At 45.2% G+C, this 21,945-nt stretch overlaps 1 protein-coding gene across 4 annotated transcripts in view; it reads left to right on the top strand.

Annotated features, from left to right (window-relative positions):
- Nucleotides 1-21,945, top strand: part of LOC139536362 (poly(rC)-binding protein 3-like) — a 166,739-nt gene that overhangs the window by 69,940 nt on the left and 74,854 nt on the right. The gene's annotated exons all lie outside the window — the stretch shown is intronic.

Below are 21,945 nucleotides of genomic sequence, written 5' to 3'. Positions count from 1 at the left end.
GATTCCCTATATAGTGTTGATTCCCTATATAGTGTTGATTCCCTATGTAGTGTTGATTCCCTATATAGTGTTGATTCCCTATGTAGTGGTGATTCTCTATGTAGTGGTGATTCCCTATGTAGTGTTGATTCCCTATATAGTGTTGATTCCCTATGTACTGTTGATTCCCTATGTAGTGGGGATTCCCTATCTAGTGGTGATTCCCTATGTAGTGGTGATTCCCTATGTAGTGTATATTCCCTATGTAGTGTTGATTCCCTATATAGTGTTGATTCCCTAGGTAGTGTTGATTCCCTATGTAGTGTTGATTCCCTATGTAGTGTTGATTCCCTATTTAGTGTTGAATCCCTAGGTTGTGGTGATTCCCTATGTAGTGGTGATTCCCTATGTAGTGTTGATTCCCTATCTAGTGGTGATTCCCTATGTAGTGGTGATTCCCTATGTAGCGTTGATTCCCTATATAGTGTTGATTCCCTATGTAGTGTTGATTCCCTATGTAGTGGTGATTCCCTATGTATTGGGGATTTCCTATGTAGTGGTGATTCCTTATGTTGTGGTGATTCCCTATGTTGTGGTGATTCCCTATGTAGTGTTGATTCCCTATGTAGTGGTGATTCCCTATGTAGTGGTGATTCCCTATGTAGTGGTGATTCTCTATGTTATGGTGATTCCCTATGTAGTGGTGATTCCCTATGTAGTGGTGATTCTCTATGTAGTGGTGATTCCCTATGTAGTGGTGATTCCCTATGTAGAGGTGATTCCCTATGTAGTGTTGGTTCCCTATGTAGAGGTGTTTCCCTATGTAGTGTTGATTCCCTATGTAGAGGTGATTCCCTATGTAAAGGTGATTCCCTATGTAAAGGTGATTCCCTATGTAGAGGTGATTCCCTATGTAGTGTTGATTCCCTATGTAGAGGTGATTCTCTATGTAGTGTTGATTCCCTATATAGTGTTGATTCCCTATATAGTGTTGATTCCCTATATAGTGTTGATTCCCTATGTAGTGGTGATTCTCTATGTAGTGGTGATTCCCTATGTAGTGTTGATTCCCTATATAGTGTTGATTCCCTATGTACTGTTGACTCCCTATGTAGTGTTGAGTCCTTATGTAGTGTTGATTCCCTATGTAGTGTTGAATCCCTATGTTGTGGTGATTCCCTATGTAGTGGGGATTCCCTATCTAGTGGTGATTCCCTATGTAGTGGTGATTCCCTATGTAGTGTTGATTCCCTATGTAGTGTTGATTCCCTATATAGTGTTGATTCCCTAGGTAGTGTTGATTCCCTATGTAGTGTTGATTCCCTATGTAGTGTTGATTCCCTATTTAGTGTTGAATCCCTAGGTTGTGGTGATTCCCTATGTAGTGGTGATTCCCTATGTAGTGTTGATTCCCTATCTAGTGGTGATTCCCTATGTAGTGGTGATTCCCTATGTAGCGTTGATTCCCTATATAGTGTTGATTCCCTATGTAGTGTTGATTCCCTATGTAGTGGTGATTCCCTATGTATTGGGGATTTCCTATGTAGTGGTGATTCCTTATGTTGTGGTGATTCCCTATGTTGTGGTGATTCCCTATGTAGTGTTGATTCCCTATGTAGTGGTGATTCCCTATGTAGTGGTGATTCCCTATGTAGTGGTGATTCTCTATGTTATGGTGATTCCCTATGTAGTGGTGATTCCCTATGTAGTGGTGATTCTCTATGTAGTGGTGATTCCCTATGTAGTGGTGATTCCCTATGTAGTGGTGATTCCCTATGTAGTGTTGATTCCCTATCTAGTGGTGATTCCCTATGTAGTGGTGATTCCCTATCAAATGGTGATTCCCTATGTAGTGTTGATTCCCTATATAGTGTTGATTCCCTATGTAGTGTTGATTCCCTATGTAGTGGTGATTCTCTATCTAGTGGTGATTCCCTATGTAGTGGTGATTCCCTATCTAGTGGTGATTCCCTATGTATTGGGGATTCCCTATATAGTGTTGATTCCCTATATAGTGTTGATTCCCTATGTAGTGTTGATTCCCTATATAGTGTTGATTCCCTATGTAGTGGTGATTCTCTATGTAGTGGTGATTCCCTATGTAGTGTTGATTCCCTATATAGTGTTGATTCCCTATGTACTGTTGATTCCCTATGTAGTGTTGAGTCCTTATGTAGTGTTGATTCCCTATGTAGTGTTGAATCCCTATGTTGTGGTGATTCCCTATGTAGTGGGGATTCCCTATCTAGTGGTGATTCCCTATGTAGTGGTGATTCCCTATGTAGTGTTGATTCCCTATGTAGTGTTGATTCCCTATATAGTGTTGATTCCCTAGGTAGTGTTGATTCCCTATGTAGTGTTGATTCCCTATGTAGTGTTGATTCCCTATTTAGTGTTGAATCCCTAGGTTGTGGTGATTCCCTATGTAGTGGTGATTCCCTATGTAGTGTTGATTCCCTATCTAGTGGTGATTCCCTATGTAGTGGTGATTCCCTATGTAGCGTTGATTCCCTATATAGCGTTGATTCCCTATGTAGTGTTGATTCCCTATGTAGTGGTGATTCCCTATGTATTGGGGATTTCCTATGTAGTGGTGATTCCTTATGTTGTGGTGATTCCCTATGTTGTGGTGATTCCCTATGTAGTGTTGATTCCCTATGTAGTGGTGATTCCCTATGTAGTGGTGATTCCCTATGTAGTGGTGATTCTCTATGTTATGGTGATTCCCTATGTAGTGGTGATTCCCTATGTAGTGGTGATTCTCTATGTAGTGGTGATTCCCTATGTAGTGGTGATTCCCTATGTAGAGGTGATTCCCTATGTAGTGTTGGTTCCCTATGTAGAGGTGTTTCCCTATGTAGTGTTGATTCCCTATGTAGAGGTGATTCCCTATGTAAAGGTGATTCCCTATGTAGAGGTGATTCCCTATGTAGTGTTGATTCCCTATGTAGAGGTGATTCTCTATGTAGTGTTGATTCCCTATGTAGTGGTGATTCCCTATGTTGTGGTGATTCCCTATGTAGTGGTGATTCCCTATGTAGTGTTGATTCCCTATCTAGTGGTGATTCCCTATGTAGTGGTGATTCCCTATGTAGTGTTGATTCCCTATGTAGTGTTGATTCCCTATATAGTGTTGATTCCCTATGTAGTGTTGATTCCCTATGTAGTGGTGATTCCCTATCTAGTGGTGATTCCCTTTGTAGTGGTGATTCCCTATGTAGTGGTGATTCCCTATGTAGTGGTGATTCCCTATCTAGTGGTGATTCCCTATGTAGTGGTGATTCCCTATGTATTGGGGAATCCCTATGTAGTGGTGATTCCCTATGTTGTGGTGATTCCCTATGTTGTGGTGATTCCCTATGTAGTTTTGATTCCCTATGTAGTGGTGATTCTCTATGTAGTGGTGATTCTCTATGTAGTGGTGATTCCCTATGTAGTGGTGATTCCCTATGTAGTGGTGATTCTCTATGTTATGGTGATTCCCTATGTAGTGGTGATTCCCTATGTAGTGGTGATTCTCTATGTAGTGGTGATTCCCTATGTAGTGGTGATTCCCTATGTAGAGGTGATTCCCTATGTAGTGTTGATTCCCTATGTAGAGGTGTTTCCCTATGTAGTGGTGATTCCCTATGTAGAGGTGATTCCCTATGTAAAGGTGATTCCCTATGTAGAGGTGATTCCCTATGTAGTGTTGATTCCCTATGTAGAGGTGATTCTCTATGTAGTGTTGATTCCCTATGTAGTGGTGATTCCCTATGTAAAACCACTGGCACAGGAGAGAGCTGTTCATAACACGTCCACAAAAATCAGCTTTCCAAACATTATTCTTTTTTGGGTGAAAATCCCATTTATTGTGCATGTAACAAATAAATAGCTCCAAAACACATATTCCAATAGAAAAGGCGCAGAGTGATGCATTCTATCAGCTGTATCTGTGATACAGTAACAACTGAATGTGCTCTCCTCTCACCTGTGTTAACCCTTCCTGGTCACCCGTGTTAACCCTTCCTGGTCACCCGTGTTAACCCTTCCTGGTCACCCGTGTTAACCCTTCCTGGTCACCTGTGTTAACCCTTCCTGGTCACCTATGTTCACCCTTCCTGGTCACCCGTGTTAACCCTTCCTGGTCACCCGTGTTAACCCTTCCTGGTCACCCGTGTTAACCCTTCCTGGTCACCCGTGTTAACTCTTCCTGGTCACCCTTGTTAACTCTTCCTAGTCACCCGTGTTAACTCTTCCTGGTCACCCTTGTTAACCCTTCCTGGTCACCTGTGTTAACCCTTCCTAGTCACCTGTGTTAACCCTTCCTAGTCACCTATGTTAACCTTTCCTGGTCACCCTTGTTAACTCTTCCTAGTCACCCGTGTTAACCCTTCCTGGTCACCCGTGTTAACCCTTCCTGGTCACCCTTGTTAACCCTTCCTAGTCACCTGTGTTAACCCTTCCTAGTCACCTATGTTAACCTTTCCTGGTCACCCGTGTTAACCCTAGCTGGCTGTGTGGTGTAGTATTGGACATGAAGGATTCCCCGTCTATCTTTTTCTGTCCAGCCACCCTTGCTCGCACACACACACACACAAACGCACACACACACACACACACACACACACACACACACACACACACACACACACACACACACACACACACACACACACACACACACACACACACACACGCACACGCTGTCTCTACTCCGTTGCAGGCCCTCAGATAAATCTCCTTTGGTCATAAGGCCCTCAAGGTCGCCAGGTCTTTTTACCTCTCAATCAATCCCCCAGTCATTCACATACTGTAGCTCTCTGCAGGGCTAGGTGTCTGCGGCCTTTAACACTCAACAGCTAAGAGTCACAGCAGCCCGGTCGCACAAGATAAACTGCAGTGTTAGACGTTTTTCCAGGTGCCCAGGACATCAGCAGACACCTTTTTATGGAACTAACATGAATATGTTTTATAGAACTAACAGTATTAATATATTTCATGTAACTAACAATATTAATATGTTTTATAGAACTGACATTATTAATATGTTTTATAGAACTTGTTAGTATTCATATGGTGATGTGTTGTCTGTGTTTCCTCTCCCACTATGTCTGCTGGCACTATGGGAATATGAGAATGACATATTTCCTTTGAAAAGTAAACCTCTACTACGGTAAACAACACTTTTTGGAATAGCTATATGACATCTTTATAAAAGCTTTGACTTTCCCAGAGTCAGAGGTCAGTTTGACTGCTCTACACTTAGAGAAGTGCTCGCCTCTTCTTGTACAGTGGTGGAACAACACTTCCTGTGCTCAGTGTGCTAGCATCCTGGCAGTACTTCTGACATTACCATCCTCCTAATTACTGTGATCATCAACTCTGCCTTCACAGAGAGGAGAGGACAGGAGAGGACAATAGAGGAGAGGACAAGAGAGGAGAGAACATGACAGGAGGAGAGGAGGAGAGGACAGGACAGGAGGAGAGGACAGGAGAACAGGACAGGAGGAGAGGAGGAGAGGACAGGACAGGAGAACAGGACAGGAGGAGAGGACAGGAGAACAGGAGCGGAGGAGAGGAGAGGCATTTCCAATACAGCGTGGCTATGCAGAGTCTATTTGACAGAGAGCAGATCCAGGACAGGAGGAGATGAGAGGACAGGAGGAGAGGACAGGACAGGAAGACAGGAGAGGACAGGGGGAGAGGAGAGGACAGGGGGAGAGGAGAGGACAGGAGGACCGAAGAGAACAGGAGGAGAGGACAGGACAGGAGGAGAGGACAGAACAGGAGGAGAGGACAGGACAGGAGGAGAGGATAGGACAGGAGGAGAGGAGAGGACAGGACAGGAGGAGATGAGAGGACAGGAGGAGAGAACAGGACAGGAGGAGAGGAAAGGAGAGGACAGGCGGACAGGAGAGGAGAGGACAGGAGGAGAGGAGAGGACAGGACAGGAGGAGAGGAGAGGACAGGTGGACAGGAGAGGACAGGAGGAGGGGAGTTGAGAGGAGAGGAGGAAAGTAGTTCCTCTGCCTTCTCCTATCCCAGATCTCTGTCAGACCCAGAGCATGGTTAGATAAATCAGAGGCACGTTGTAGCCCTACAGGCAGCCTCTATCGCTCTCTGTCTCTCTCTGTCGCTCTCTATCGCTCTCTGTCTCTCTCTGTCTCTCTCTCTCCACTGTACAGCTCATCTCTTTAAATAGGGTCCAGTGTCACCCTCACTCAGACATGTGGCCATCTCGGCAGATTTCCCGCTCCTCCCTCTCTCTCGTTCTCTCCCCCGCCCTCCCCCTTGCATGCTGCTCGCTGGCAGGCAGCATGCCAAGCCGTTATGACATCATCACGGTAATAGAGGCACGGCAGCGTCCCCGTCAGAATGACAAACAGGAACTGTTTTTTACAACCACTCCGATTGCCTGTCCGTGAGGTCATCTGTCTGCCGTCCAGTGGTGTGAATTAGAGGCTGCTTCCTAAATGGCACCATATTCCCTATTTAGTGCACTACTTTAGACCAGGGCTGTGATCAAATGTAGTGCACTACTTTTGAACAGGGCACTCTATAGGAAATAGTGTTTCATTTGGGACAGAGACTTTTTCTGCCCGCCGTCCAATGACGTGATTTAACTCACCGCAGATGGCGCTGCAGGTTGTTCAATTCAATCAGAAGGAGTTACGTCATCAGCTAACTGCTAACCTGGAATCAATCACCAGAGAGTCACCTTGAAAACAAACTAAAATACCAAGATTTATCGTAGTAAATGTTGGATGGAGGTAAATTAAATATCTACTGTAGACTGCAGTGGGAAGACTGCTGTAAGTGTGGTTCAATCCTGGAAACCCAGGCTATTTCCTGGAAACCCAGGCTCTTTCCTGGAAACCCAGGCTCTTTCCTGGAAACCAAGGCTCTTTCCTGGAAACCAAGGCTCTTTCCTGGAAACCCATGCTCTTTCCTGGAAACCCAGGCTATTTCCTGGAAACCAAGGCTCTTTCCTGGAAACCCAGGCTTTTTCCTGGAAACCCAGGCTCTTTCCTGTTAACATCAATCCTCCTGTGCTGCATTTCATTCCATTTCCTCTACTTTCAGTCCCTCTGTTCCCTTCACTGATCTAATGAGGAAACTAGGTGGCTGGTGGAGCTATTGCTCTTATACTTACCCAGTGAACGAGGAAAGAAGGAGTATCTTCTTGGAATGAAACTCGGCCCAGAATCCTGGTGCCTTGCACAGTAGCTTGGTGTCTGGGCCTTTAGGGGAGTGACTGAGGGAAGAGAGAAGGGGGAAGGGCACATCTTCCTGGAATGAAACCCAGGCCAGGACTACCTGCTGCTTCCCGCCACTACAGGAAACGGCCTGGGATTGAGACAGCCCAGAGAGAAGCCTGGTGCCTGGTCTTTCGTCCCCGTTCCCCTCCCATGTAGACTGTGTGTCCTCTAGGATCAATCCCCCTGACACACACACACACACCCCAGTCTGTGTGTGTTCCTTCAGTAGAGTGCTTACCTCATGCATGACGGATCTATGGCAACTCTCAAGGGGACGGCTCAGCTCCTGGAGGACACATGGACATCAGTCCTACTAGTGTGTGTGTGTGTGTGCGTGCGTGCGTGCGTGCGTGCGTGCGTGTGTGCGTGTGTGCGTGTGTGCGTGTGTGCGCGTGTGTGTGTGTGTGTGTGTGTGTGTGTGTGTGTGTGTGTGTGTGTGTGTGTGTGTGTGTGTGTGTGTGTGTGTAAATCTTAACTCCATCCCATCTGAAAGCATTTCAATAATGAATTTCCCTGTATGACAGAGTAGCGGTCTGTGGGCCGTGGCTGCTAATAGAAATTCCTTTGTGCTGTGGAACTGCAGCGCTCTGAAGGACACACACAACCACACTTAGAACTAGAGCTGACCCCATTTTGTTGACTGGGCACTTAGAACTAGAGCTGACCCCATTTAGTTGACTGGGCCATTGTTTGGTTGATTATTTTTAGTCGAGTGGTGGGCTCCCGAGTCTAAGGCACTGCATCTCAATGCTAGAGGCGTCACTACAGACCCTGGTTCGATTCCAGGCTGTATCACAACCGGCCGTGATTGGGAGTCCCATAGGGCGACGCACAATTGGCACTCCATTGTCGTCCGGGTTTGGCAGGTGTAGGCTGTCATTGTAAATAAGAAGTTGTTCCACACTGACTTGCCTAGTTAAATTAAGGTTACATTTTATTTAAAAAATGATGGCACACCAGACGCCTGTATGATTCACGCCTGTCTGATTCACGCCTGTCTGATTCAGGCCTGTCTGATTCACCTCCGTCTGGGTCACGCCTGTCTGATTCACATCTGTCTGATTCAGGCCTGTCTGATTCACCTCTGTCTGATTCAGGCCTGTCTGATTCACCTCTGTCTGATTCAGGCCTGTCTGATTCACCTCTGTCTGATTCACACCTGTCTGATTCACGCCTGTCTGATTCAGGCCTGTCTGATTCACCTCTGTCTGATTCACACCTGTCTGATTCACGCCTGTCTGATTCAGGCCTGTCTGATTCACGCCTGTCTGATTCAGGCCTGTCTGATTCACCTCTGTCTGATTCACGCCTGTCTGATTCACCTCTGTCTGATTCACACCTGTCTGGGGATGCCACACCAGTATCAACAGTAGTACATTTAACGTTTATTCTCATTATTTCTAATCTACAATGTTTGTTTGGTTATGGTTATTTCTGTTCATGCATTCAATATATTATTATTATTACAGTCTTACCGTAGTCACTGTAGGTTTGGTTTATTTCATTCCATTTACGACTTGTCAATTTATTCATTGTCTTTTGATTGGAGCGCTCCTGTCAATCTTGAGTACGGACACGCACCTGATTACGCATAGAAGTAGCCCTAGGCTACCTGGCCTGATTACGCATAGAAGTAGCCCTAGGCTACCTGGCCTGATTACACATAGAAGTAGCCCTAGGCTACCTGGCCTGATTACACATAGAAGTAGCCCCAGGCTACCTGGCCTGTTTACACATAGAAGTAGCCCTAGGCTACCTGGCCTGATTACACATAGAAGTAGCCCCAGGCTACCTGGCCTGATTACGCATAGAAGTAGCCCTAGGCTACCTGGCCTGATTACGCATAGAAGTAGCCCTAGGCTACCTGGCCTGATTACACATAGAAGTAGCCCTAGGCTACCTGGCATGATTACACATAGAAGTAGCCCCAGGCTACCTGGCCTGATTACGCATAGAAGTAGCCCTAGGCTACCTGGCCTGATTACGCATAGAAGTAGCCCTAGGCTATCTGGCCTGATTACACATAGAAGTAGCCCCAGGCTACCTGGCCTGATTACGCATAGAAGTAGCCCTAGGCTACCTGGCCTGATTACACATAGAAGTAGCCCTAGGCTATCTGGCCTGATTACACATAGAAGTAGCCCCAGGCTACCTGGCCTGATTACACATAGAAGTAGCCCCAGGCTACCTGGCCTGATTACACATAGAAGTAGCCCCAGGCTACCTGGCCTGATTACACATAGAAGTAGCCCCAGGCTACCTGGCCTGATTACACATAGAAGTAGCCCCAGGCTACCTGGCCTGATTACACATAGAAGTAGCCCTAGGCTACCTGGCCTGATTACACATAGAAGTAGCCCTAGGCTATCTGGTCTGATTACACATAGAAGTAGCCCCAGGCTACCTGGCCTGATTACACATAGACGTATCCCAAGGCTACCTGGTCTGCGCGCAAATATAGGCCTATAAATGTTCCCATTTGGGGATTTGATACTGTTTATGATTGTCTTTGATAACCACTCAGAATGAAAGGGGAAAACATGTCATGCTCTGATCCGGTGGAAGCCTCATAAAATAGGTCTACCTGATTACTTCTTGTTCCTTGGGCAAATAGCCTACAGCTGTGTCTGTCTGAGCTCACTGGTGCAAGAAACTCTGAGGGTCCACAATATTTTAAGTTTGCTGGCAGGAGCTTCAGGCAGAACCAAGTTAATAGTTGATATAACGTCGGAAGTTCCTTGCAGACAGGCCATGTGTAGCCAATGTGATTTATACAATATTTATTTTTAATCTGTATATTTTTTTACCTACAGGCTGTAATGTTTTTATTTGTAGGTTATTTCACATATTGGCAATGGTAATAGAAGTTACTTTTATGTTTGTATCATTTTCATTTAGATAGTGTTAATTAACACATGTAGAGATACCTCCTGTCTTCAGATGCATGTAGAGATACCTCCTGTCTTCAGATGCATGTAGAGATACCTCCTGTCTTCAGACACATGTAGAGATACCTCCTGTCTTCAGACACATGTAGAGATACCTCCTGTCTTCAGATGCATGTAGAGATACCTCCTGTCTTCAGATGCATGTAGAGATACCTCCTGTCTTCAGATGCATGTAGAGATACCTCCTGTCTTCAGATGCATGTAGAGATACCTCCTGTCTTCAGACACATGTAGAGATACCCCCTGTCTTCAGATGCATGTAGAGATACCTCCTGTCTTCAGATGCATGTAGAGATACCTCCTGTCTTCAGATGCATGTAGAGATACCTCCTGTCTTCAGATGCATGTAGAGATACCTCCTGTCTTCAGACACATGTAGAGATACCTCCTGTCTTCAGATGCATGTAGAGATACCTCCTGTCTTCAGATGCATGTAGAGATACCTCCTGACTTCTTACAAATATGTTTTATTTGTATTCAATGTATTATTTAGCCTTTATTTAACCTTTATTTAACCTTTATTTAACCTTTATTTAACTAGGCAAGTCAGTTAAGAACAAATTATTTTTTACAGTGACGACCTACCCCGTGCCAAACCCGGACGACGCCGGGCCAATTGTGCGCCGCCCTGTGATACAGCGATATTATCCACAAAAAACAAAGATGACTATTAGGATTGTAGGGTTGTGGCACTCTGCCAACGCCTTGGTGGATCCCTTTCACACTATTGGTGGATCCTTTTCACACAATTGGTGGATCCCTTTCACACAATTGGTGGATCCCTTTCACACTATTGGTGGATCCCTTTCACACTATTGGTGGATCCCTTTCACACTATTGGTGGATCCCTTTCACACTATTGGTGGATCCCTATAACACTATTGGTGGATCCCTTTCACACTGTTGTGCTAAATATTTTTTTTTCTAGCTGACGGATGATGCATAACCCGGCCAGTAACCGTAGTAACCTTAGTGTAGTGTAGACAGGGAATTGTGCCGGAGACTGCCTGGCTGGACTGACTAACTGACTAACTGGAGCATGCAGAGGGGAGGGGGGAGGAGAGCGGGGAGGGGGAAGGAGAGCAGAGGGGAGAGCAGAGGGGAGAGCAGAGGGGAGAGCAGAGAAGAGAGCAGAGGGGAGAGCAGAGGGGAGAGCAGAGGAGAAGAGGAGAGGAGAGAGCAGAGGAGAGAGCAGAGGAGAGAGCAGAGGAGAGAGCAGAGGAGAGAGCAGAGGGGAGAGCAGAGGAGAGAGCAGAGGGGAGAGCAGAGGGGAGAGCAGAGGAGAAGAGGAGAGGAGAAAGCAGAGGAGAAGAGGAGAGGAGAGAGCAGAGGAGAAGAGGAGAAGGAGAAGAGGAGAAGAGGAGAAGGAGAAGAGGAGAAAATGAAAGAGAAGAGGGGAGGGGAGGAGAGGATCGAAGAGGGGCGGGGAGGATCGAAGAGGGGCGGGGAGGGGAGAAGGGAGATCTGTGAGGCCTTGACAGGCAGGCTGTGCGGCCGTGCGTGATACATGAAGTGTGCACGCAATGCTTCAGGGACAAACAGAAAACAACACAGCCCCTATGCAAATGGTGCCGGTGGGCTGGAGCAGGAGCCATGGTTTAGAGATGTAATGGGGGAGGGATGGAGGGTGCCATATGTAGGTTGATACCAGTGGCGTTGCTACTTTACCCTTCATACTATGGTGTTACTATGGTGTTACTAAGGCTGTTAATAGGCTGTTACTAGGACTGTAGCTAGGGCTGTTACTAGGGCTGTTACTAAGGCTGTTACTAGGGCTGTTTTAGGCTGTTACTAGAGCTATTACTAGGGCTGTTACTAGGGCTGTTACTAGGTCTATTACTAGGGCTGTTACTAGGGCTGTTACTAGGTCTATTACTAGGTATGTTACTATGCTGTTACTAGGGCTGTTACTAGGGCTGTTACTAGGTCTATTACTAGGTATGTTACTATGCTGTTACTAGGGATGTTACTAGGGATGTTACTAGGGCTGTTACTAGGGCTGTTACTAAGGCTGTTACTAGGGCTGTTTTAGGCTGTTACTAGAGCTATTACTAGGTCTATTACTAGGTCTATTACTAGGGCTGTTACTAGGGCTGTTAATAGAGCTATTACTAGGTCTATTACTAGGTCTATTACTAGGGCTGTTACTAGGGCTGTTACTAGGTCTATTACTAGGTATGTTACTATGCTGTTACTAGGGATGTTACTAGGGTTGTTACTAAGGCTGTTACTAGGGCTGTTACTAGGGCTGTTACTAGGGCTGTTACTAAGGCTGTTATTAGGGCTGGTAATGGGGCTGTTAATAGGCTGTTACTAGGGCTGTTAATAGAGCTGTTACTAAGGCTGTTATTAGGGCTGTTACTAGGGCTGTTACTAAGGCTGTTATTAGGGCTGTTACTAGGGCTGTTACTAGGGCTGTTACTAGGGCTGTTACTAGGGCTGGTAATGGGGCTGTTAATAGGCTGTTACTAAGGCTGTTATTAGGGCTGTTACTAGGGCTGTTAATAGGGCTGTTACTAAGGCTGTTATTAGGGCTGTTACTAGGGCTGTTACTAAGGCTGTTATTAGGGCTGTTACTAGGGCTGTTACTAAGGCTGTTATTAGGGCTGTTAATGGGGCTGTTACTAAGGCTGTTATTAGGGCTGTTACTAGGGCTGTTACTAAGGCTGTTATTAGGGCTGTTAATAGGCTGTTACTAGGGCTGTTACTAAGGCTGTTACTAAGGCTGTTATTAGGGCTGTTAATAGGCTGTTACTAGGGCTGTTACTAGGGCTGTTACTAAGGCTGTTATTAGGGCTGTTACTAGGGCTGTTACTAGGGCTGTTAATAGGGCTGTTACTAAGGCTGTTAATAGAGCTGTTACTAAGGCTGTTATTAGGGCTGTTACTAGGGCTGTTAATAGGCTGTTACTAGGGCTGTTACTAGGGCTGTTACTAAGGCTGTTATTAGGGCTGTTACTAGGGCTGTTACTAGGGCTGTTAATAGGGCTGTTACTAAGGCTGTTAATAGAGCTGTTACTAAGGCTGTTATTAGGGCTGGTAATAGGGCTGTTACTATGCTGTTACTAGGGCTGTTAATAGGGCTGTTACTATGCTGTTGCTAGGGCTGTTACTAGGGCTGTTACTAAGGCTGTTATTAGGGCTGTTAATAGGGCTGTTACTATGCTGTTACTAGGGCTGTTACTAGGGCTGTTACTAAGGCTGTTATTAGGGCTGTTAATAGGGCTGTTACTAAGGCTGTTATTAGGGCTGTTAATAGGGCTGTTACTAAGGCTGTTATTAGGGCTGGTAATGGGGCTGTTACTAGGTCTATTACTAGGGCTGTTTTAGGCTGTTACTAGGTCTGTTACTATGCTGTTACTAGGTCTATTACTAGGGCTGTTACTAGGCTGTTATTAGGGCTGGTAATGGGGCTGTTAATAGGCTGTTACTAGGGCTGTTACTAGGCTGTTACTAGGGCTGTTACTAAGGCTGTTATTAGGGCTGTTAATAGGGCTGTTACTAAGGCTGTTATTAGGGCTGTTAATAGGGCTGTTACTAGGGCTGTTACTAGAGCTGTTACTAGGGCTGTTAATAGAGCTGTTACTAGGGCTGTTACTAGGGCTGTTACTAGGGATGTTACTAGGGCTGTTACTAGGGCTGTTACTAGGGCTGTTACTAGGGCTGTTTTAGGCTGTTACTAGGTCTGTTACTATGCTGTTACTAGGTCTATTACTAGGGCTGTTACTAGGCTGTTATTAGGGCTGGTAATGGGGCTGTTAATAGGCTGTTACTAGGGATGTTACTAGGCTGTTATTAGGGCTGGTAATGGGGCTGTTACTAGGTCTATTACTAGGGCTGTTTTAGGCTGTTACTAGGTCTGTTACTATGCTGTTACTAGGTCTATTACTAGGGCTGTTACTAGGCTGTTATTAGGGCTGGTAATGGGGCTGTTACTAGGTCTGTTACTAGGGCTGTTACTAGGCTGTTATTAGGGCTGGTAATGGGGCTGTTACTAGGTCTATTACTAGGGCTGTTTTAGGCTGTTACTAGGTCTGTTACTATGCTGTTACTAGGTCTATTACTAGGGCTGTTACTAGGCTGTTATTAGGGCTGGTAATGGGACTGTTAATAGGCTGTTACTAGGGCTGTTACTAGGCTGTTATTAGGGCTGGTAATGGGGCTGTTACTAGGTCTATTACTAGGGCTGTTTTAGGCTGTTACTAGGTCTGTTACTATGCTGTTACTAGGTCTATTACTAGGGCTGTTACTAGGCTGTTATTAGGGCTGGTAATGGGGCTGTTACTAGGTCTGTTACTAGGGCTGTTACTATGCTGTTACTAGGTCTATTACTAGGGCTGTTACTAGGCTGTTATTAGGGCTGTTATTAGGGCTGTTAATAGGCTGTTACTAGGGCTGGTAATGGGGCTGGTAATAGGGCTATTACTAGGGCTGTTACTAGGGCTGTTAATAGAGCTATTACTAGGTCTATTACTAGGGCTGTTACTAGGGCTGTTACTAGGTATGTTACTAGGGCTGTTACTAGGCTGTTATTAGGGCTGTTATTAGGGCTGTTAATAGGCTGTTACTAGGGCTGGTAATGGGGCTGTTAATAGGGCTATTACTAGGTCTATTACTAGGTATGTTACTAGGTCTATTACTAGGTCTATTACTAGGGCTGTTACTAGGGCTGTTACTAGGTATGTTACTAGGGCTGTTACTAGGTCTATTACTAGGGCTGTTACTATGCTGTTAATAGGGCTATTACTAGGTCTATTACTAGGGCTGTTTTAGGCTGTTACTAGGGATGTTACTAGGGCTGTTACTAGGGATGTTACTAGGGCTGTTACTAGGGATGTTACTAGGGCTGTTACTAGGGATGTTACTAGGGCTGTTACTAGGGCTGTTACTAGGGTTGTTACTAGGGATGTTACTAGGGCTGTTACTAGGGATGTTACTAGGGCTGTTACTAGGGATGTTACCAGGGCTGTTACTATGACTGTTACTAGGGCTATTACTAAGGCTGTTACTAGGGCTGTTACTAGGTATGTTACTAGGGCTGTTACTAGGCTGTTATTAGGGCTGTTATTAGGGCTGTTAATAGGCTGTTACTAGGGCTGGTAATGGGGCTGTTAATAGGGCTATTACTAGGTCTATTACTAGGTATGTTACTAGGTCTATTACTAGGTCTATTACTAGGGCTGTTACTAGGGCTGTTACTAGGTATGTTACTAGGGCTGTTACTAGGTCTATTACTAGGGCTGTTACTATGCTGTTAATAGGGCTATTACTAGGTCTATTACTAGGGCTGTTTTAGGCTGTTACTAGGGATGTTACTAGGGCTGTTACTAGGGATGTTACTAGGGCTGTTACTAGGGATGTTACTAGGGCTGTTACTAGGGATGTTACTGGGGCTGTTACTAGGGTTGTTACTAGGGATGTTACTAGGGCTGTTACTAGGGATGTTACTAGGGCTGTTACTAGGGATGTTACTAGGGCTGTTACTAGGGATGTTACCAGGGATGTTACCAGGGCTGTTACTATGACTGTTACTAGGGCTATTACTAGGGATGTTACTAGGGCTGTTACTAGGGATGTTACTAGGGCTGTTACTAGGGATGTTACTAGGGCTGTTACTAGGGATGTTACTAGGGCTGTTACTAGGGATGTTACTAGGGCTGTTACTAGGGATGTTACTAGGGATGTTACTAGGGATGTTACTAGGGATGTTACTAGGGCTGTTACTAGGGATGTTACTAGGGCTGTTACTAGGGATGTTACCAGGGATGTTACCAGGGCTGTTACTATGACTGTTACTAGGGCTATTACTAGGGATGTTACTAGGGCTGTTACTATGACTGTTACTAGGGCTATTACTAAGGCTGTTACCAGGGCTGTTACTAGGAAATCAAATCAATGGCATTTTGTCACGTGCGCCGAATACAACAGTGAAATGCTTACTTACAGGCTCTAACCAACAGTGCAATTTCCAAAAAAAGAAAGGTATTAGGTGAACAATAGGTAAGTAAAGAAATAAAACAACAGTAAAAAGACAGTGAAAGATAACAGTAGTGAGGCTATATAAAATAGCGAGGCAATATACAGTAGCGAGGCTATATACAGTAGCGAGGCTATAACAGTAGCGAGGCTACATACAGGCACCAGTTAGTCGGGCTGATTTGAGGTAGTATGTACATGTAGATATGGTTAAAGTGACTGAAATAATGGGCTGGTCTATAATCAAACACGGTCCTACTCTGTAGAATTAGATAGGGGTGAGAGGGTAATTACTCTACATGTCTTTCTGATAAACCCCTAGAAACAGGATACTAATTCACACCATGTAACCAAGGCTTGGTCCTGTGTGCCAGCTAGCATCACATTTGTGACCTACTTTCAAGCAGAACTGTGTTTTGGGGGAGTGTGTGTGTGTGTGTGTGTGTGTGTGTGTGTGTGTGTGTGTGTGTGTGTGTGTGTGTGTGTGTGTGTGTGTGTGTGTGTGTGTGTGTGTGTGTGTGTGTGTGTGTGTGTGTGTGTGTGTGTGTGTGTGTGTGTGTGTGTGTGTTTCCCAGCAGCAGAATGTTACCCTGTACACACACACACACACACACACACACACACACACACACACACACACACACACACACACACACTCCCTCCTCCCACAGCTGCAGTTCCTCAGGCGTGACAATTGAGTCGCTAATTACTGTAACCATGCTTCTGGCAGACAGGCAGTCTTAGGCTGACACACACACACACACCACACACACACACACATACCACAACACACACACACCACACCACAGGAGGTTGGTGGTATCTTAATTGGGGAGGACAGGCTCGTGGTAACGACTGGAGCAGAATCAGTGGAATGGTATCAAATACATCACAGTCGGATAGTAATCCCAGTCCCAGTCCGGCAGTAATCCCAGTGGTTCCCATGTTTTCCATGGTTCCCATGGTTCCCATGTGTTTGATGCCATTCCATTTGCTCTGTTCCAGCCGTTATTATGAGCCGTCCTCCCCTCACCAGCCTCCACTGACACGAAGTGGAGACACTTTAGACGGATGTCTAAATGCTTCTCACCAGACAGATGCCAAGAGGATGAGGCATACAGACACATACAGAGATGTCGTTTTTTTTGCTTTTCTGCCGTGTGTGATGATGACTGTCTGCAGGGGCTTTTAAGCGTCTACCAGGCGAGTGGCATGTTCAAGCCAGGAGCTGATTTAATGCTCACTTAAACTTTTGACAGATTCTCAATTAAGTTTTTTAAATTAGAGTGCTGATTTGCTGTGCTAGCTCCTGATACTTGGCAATCATATTAATGTTCACAGTCTTGATTGGACCTTTCGTGTTGAACAGCCTATATACATACAGTGGGGAGAACAAGTATTTGATACACTGCCGATTTTGCAGGTTTTCCTACTTACAAAGCATGTAGAGGTCTGTAATTTTTATCATAGGTACACTTCAACTGTGAGAGACGGAATCTAAAACAAAAATCCAGAAAATCACATTGTATGATTTTTAAGTAATTAATTTGCATTTTATTGCATGACATAAGTATTTGATACATCAGAAAAGCAGAACTTAATATTTGGTACAGAAACCTTTGTTTGCAATTACAGAGATCATACGTTTCCTGTAGTTCTTGACCAGGTTTGCACACACTGCAGCAGGGATTTTGGCCCACTCCTCCATACAGACCTTCTCCAGATCCTTCAGGTTTCGGGGCTGTCGCTGGGCAATACGGACTTTCAGCTCCCTCCAAAGATTTTCTATTGGGTTCAGGTCTGGAGACTGGCTAGGCCACTCCAGGACCTTGAGATGCTTCTTACGGAGCCACTCCTTAGTTGCCCTAGCTGTGTGTTTCGGGTCGTTGTCATGCTGGAAGACCCAGCCACGACCCATCTTCAATGCTCTTACTGAGGGAAGGAGGTTGTTGGCCAAGATCTCGCGATACATGGCCCCATCCATCTTCCCCTCAATACGGTGCAGTCGTCCTGTCCCCTTTGCAGAAAAGCATCCCAAAAGAATGATGTTTCCACCTCCATGCTTCACGGTTGGGATGGTGATCTTGGGGTTGTACTCATCCTTCTTCTTCCTCCAAACACGGCGAGTGAAGTTTAGACCAAAAAGCTCTATTTTTGTCTCAACAGACCACATGACCTTCTCCCATTCCTCCTCTGGATCATCCAGATGGTCATTGGCAAACTTCAGACGGGCCTGGACATGCGCTGGCTTGAGCAGGGGGACCTTGCGTGCGCTGCAGGATTTTAATCCATGACGGCGTAGTGTGTTACTAATGGTTTTCTTTGAGACTGTGGTCCCAGCTCTCTTCAGGTCATTGACCAGGTCCTGCCGTGTAGTTCTGGCTGATCCCTCACCTTCCTCATGATCATTGATGCCCCACGAGGTGAGATCTTGCATGGAGCCCCAGACCGAGGGTGATTGACCATCATCTTGAACTTCTTCCATTTTCTAATAATTGCGCCAACAGTTGTTGCCTTCTCACCAAGCTGCTTGCCTATTGTCCTGTAGCCCATCCCAGCCTTGTGCAGGTTTACAATTTTATCCCTGATGTCCTTACACAGCTCTCTGGTCTTGGCCATTGTGGAGAGGTTGGAGTCTGTTTGATTGAGGTTGTGGACAGGTGTCTTTTATACAGGTAACGAGTTCAAACAGGTGCAGTTAATACAGGTAATGAGTGGAGAACAGGAGGGCTTCTTAAAGAAAAACTAACAGGTCTGTGAGAGCCGGAATTCTTACTGGTTGGTAGGTGATCAAATACTTATGTCATGCAATAAAATGCAAATTAATTACTTAAAAATCATACAATGTGATTTTCTGGATTTTTGTTTTAGATTCCGTCTCTCACAGTTGAAGTGTACCTATGATAAAAATTACAGACCTCTACATGCTTTGTAAGTAGGAAAACCTGCAAAATCGGCAGTGTATCAAATACTTGTTCTCCCCACTGTATATATATATATATATACGTAGATGGTTAAATCTTCCGTCCACCGCGGGTGTGGGCCAGGAGCAGGGAGGGCTTCCTGAGGGTGAGCTGGTGGAAGTTCCGGCTGGCTGTGGCTCCACGACTGAAGCGGGAGTCTCCTAAAGTATGGCTAGTCAAGGCTCTGGCTGAGAGGGTGTACAGGTGTGGTGGACGGTGCACTCTGGAGTTGTCTTCATCTGCTGGGCCACCTCATAGTGGAAGTCCCAACGCCCCCATGGAGGTGGCAAATGCACTGGTCATCCTCAGATCCTCAACAGGTTCTACAGCTGCACCATCGAGAGCATCCTGACGGGTTGCATCACTGCCTGGTATGGCAACTGCTTGGCCTTTGACCACAAGGCACTACACAGGGTAGTGCGTACGGCCCAGTACATCACTGGGGCCAAGCTTCCTGCCATCCAGGACCTGTAAACCAGGCGGTGTCAGATGAAAGCCCTAAAATTTGTCAAAGACTCCAGCCACCCTAGTCATAGACTGTTCTCTCTGCTACCCCACGGCAAGAGGAACCGGAGTGCCAAGTCTAGGTCCAAAAGGCTTCTCAACAGGTTCTACCCCCAAACCATAAGACTCCTAAACAGGTAACCAAATGGCTACCCAGACCCGTCTTTTATGCTGCTTCTACTCTCTGTTGATTATCTATGCATAGTCACTTTAACTCTACCTACATGTACATATTACCTCAATTACTTCGACTTAACGGTGCCCCCGCAAATTGACTCTCTACCGGTACTCCCTTCGGTACCCCCCTGTATATAGCCTCGCTTGTTATTTCACTGCTGCTCTTTAATTACTTGTTACTTTTATTTTCTATTTTTCACTTCTTTTTTTTCTTAAAACTTCTTAAAGCATTCCACTGTAACGTCTACACCTTGTTGTATTTCGGCACATGTGACAAATACAATTTGATTTAACATTTTATTTGATTGTTAAGGTTCTGACTTGCTACAGGCTGTCCTGTTAGAACAAGACAGGTGTGTCCACATCCAGAGTTGTATCATGTCTTAGGTGACCTACACACACACACACGCACACGCACACGCGCACGCGCGCACACACACGCACACGCACACGCGCACGCGCGCACACACACACACACACACACACACAGACACACGCACACGCACACGCGCACACGCACGCGCACACGCACACACACACACACACACACACACACACACACACACATCCTAGAAGAAGTCTTTGTGGTTCTATAAGGAAAGGAACATGTATGTACATATTAACAGCTGTAATGCAGATATACAATTGGAACCTTAGACTACATAGCCTAGATAGCATATCACTGCAGACACATATTCACACAGCTACAGATAGGATGTCAACGTCTTGGCGGAGAGAGAGACTAATTACTGCTGCCAGTCACGACTTGTGACCTTTTCTCTCCAGCCAGCGGGAGATCTTATCTAATTGGACATAAATCAAGTGTGTTTGTGGAAGTACACCCAGGCCGTCTAGAATCATCTTCTACTGGCTTCCCTTTTCTTGCACGTAACACAGACTCGTACAGTAGCATTAGCATGCAAATAATAACAGCTACGAACATGCAATTATTTACAGTAGCTGGCAATTCTCTACTTAGACGATAGTATGCATTACCTAAACAGGTAAGCAATGCTAACCGCTAGTGACGGAACACTAAGTTACATATTTAGATAACCAACACTAGCATGGTTTCAGTAGCATGTATTGATCATCAGAAACTATTCCCAACAAAACAAGGCACAAACACTTCTAGAAAACACACTGAAAACTTGGTCCCCAGCCAAACTTGGCGTCCTCATTGGCCAAAGACGATATCCACTCTGAGCTAGAGTGGGAAGGGCCAGAGTCCACATGTCCACATGTCCATAAAACCTGGCAGTGATTAAAGAGCTGAGAAGAGGATAAATCACCCTAAATGGGACTGTGGGGAAAGTCACATGTACAGGCATGGTCTTTTTTTACACATTGTGTTCCTTGTTCGTTGTCCCCGTCGTTATGTAGAAGAGTTTGAAAAGATAGACTCTGGATACAATGAGCTAAACTGTGTTGTTAGCAACGACCTGTTTCTCTAACAACTACCTGTTTCTCTGTCAATGACCTGTTTCTCTAACAATGATCTGTTTCTCTAATGATGACCTGTTTCTCTAACAACAACACGTTTCTCTGACAATGAACCACTACTCGAACAATGACCTGTTTCTCTAACAATTACCTGTTTCTCTAACAACCTGTTTCTCTGACAATGACCTGTTTATCTAACAATTACCTGTTTCTCTAACAACCTGTTTCTCTGACAATTACCTGTTTATCTAACAATGACCTGTTTCTCTAACAACCTGTTTCTCTGACAATTACCTGTTTATCTAACAATGACCTGTTTCTCTAACAACAACCTTTTTCTCTGACAATTACCTGTTTCTCTGACAATTACCTGTTTCTCTAACAATGATCTGTTTCTCTAGCAGCAACCTGTTTCTTTAACAATGAACCGCTACTCTAACAATGACCAGTTTCTCGAACAATGACCTAATTCTCTAACAACAACCTGTTTCTCAGACAATGACCTGTTTCTCTAACAACGACATGTTTCTCCGACAATTAACCGCTACTCTAACAATGACCTTTCTCTAACAACAACCTGTTTCTCTGAAAATGACCTGTTTCTCTAACAACAAGCTGTTTCTCTGAAGCGTGTTGCTTGTTGCTGATGTACTGTACTGTATATAGCCATTATTTGGTTGCAGTTGTATACGGGTGATACATTTCCTTTTTGGAA

The sequence above is a fragment of the Salvelinus alpinus genome, chromosome 12 (assembly GCF_045679555.1).
Source record: "Salvelinus alpinus chromosome 12, SLU_Salpinus.1, whole genome shotgun sequence".
Taxonomy (NCBI): Eukaryota; Metazoa; Chordata; class Actinopteri; order Salmoniformes; family Salmonidae; genus Salvelinus; species Salvelinus alpinus.
The sequence above is the reverse complement of the archived record's forward strand: the minus strand, read 5'-3'. Positions and strand labels throughout refer to the sequence as shown.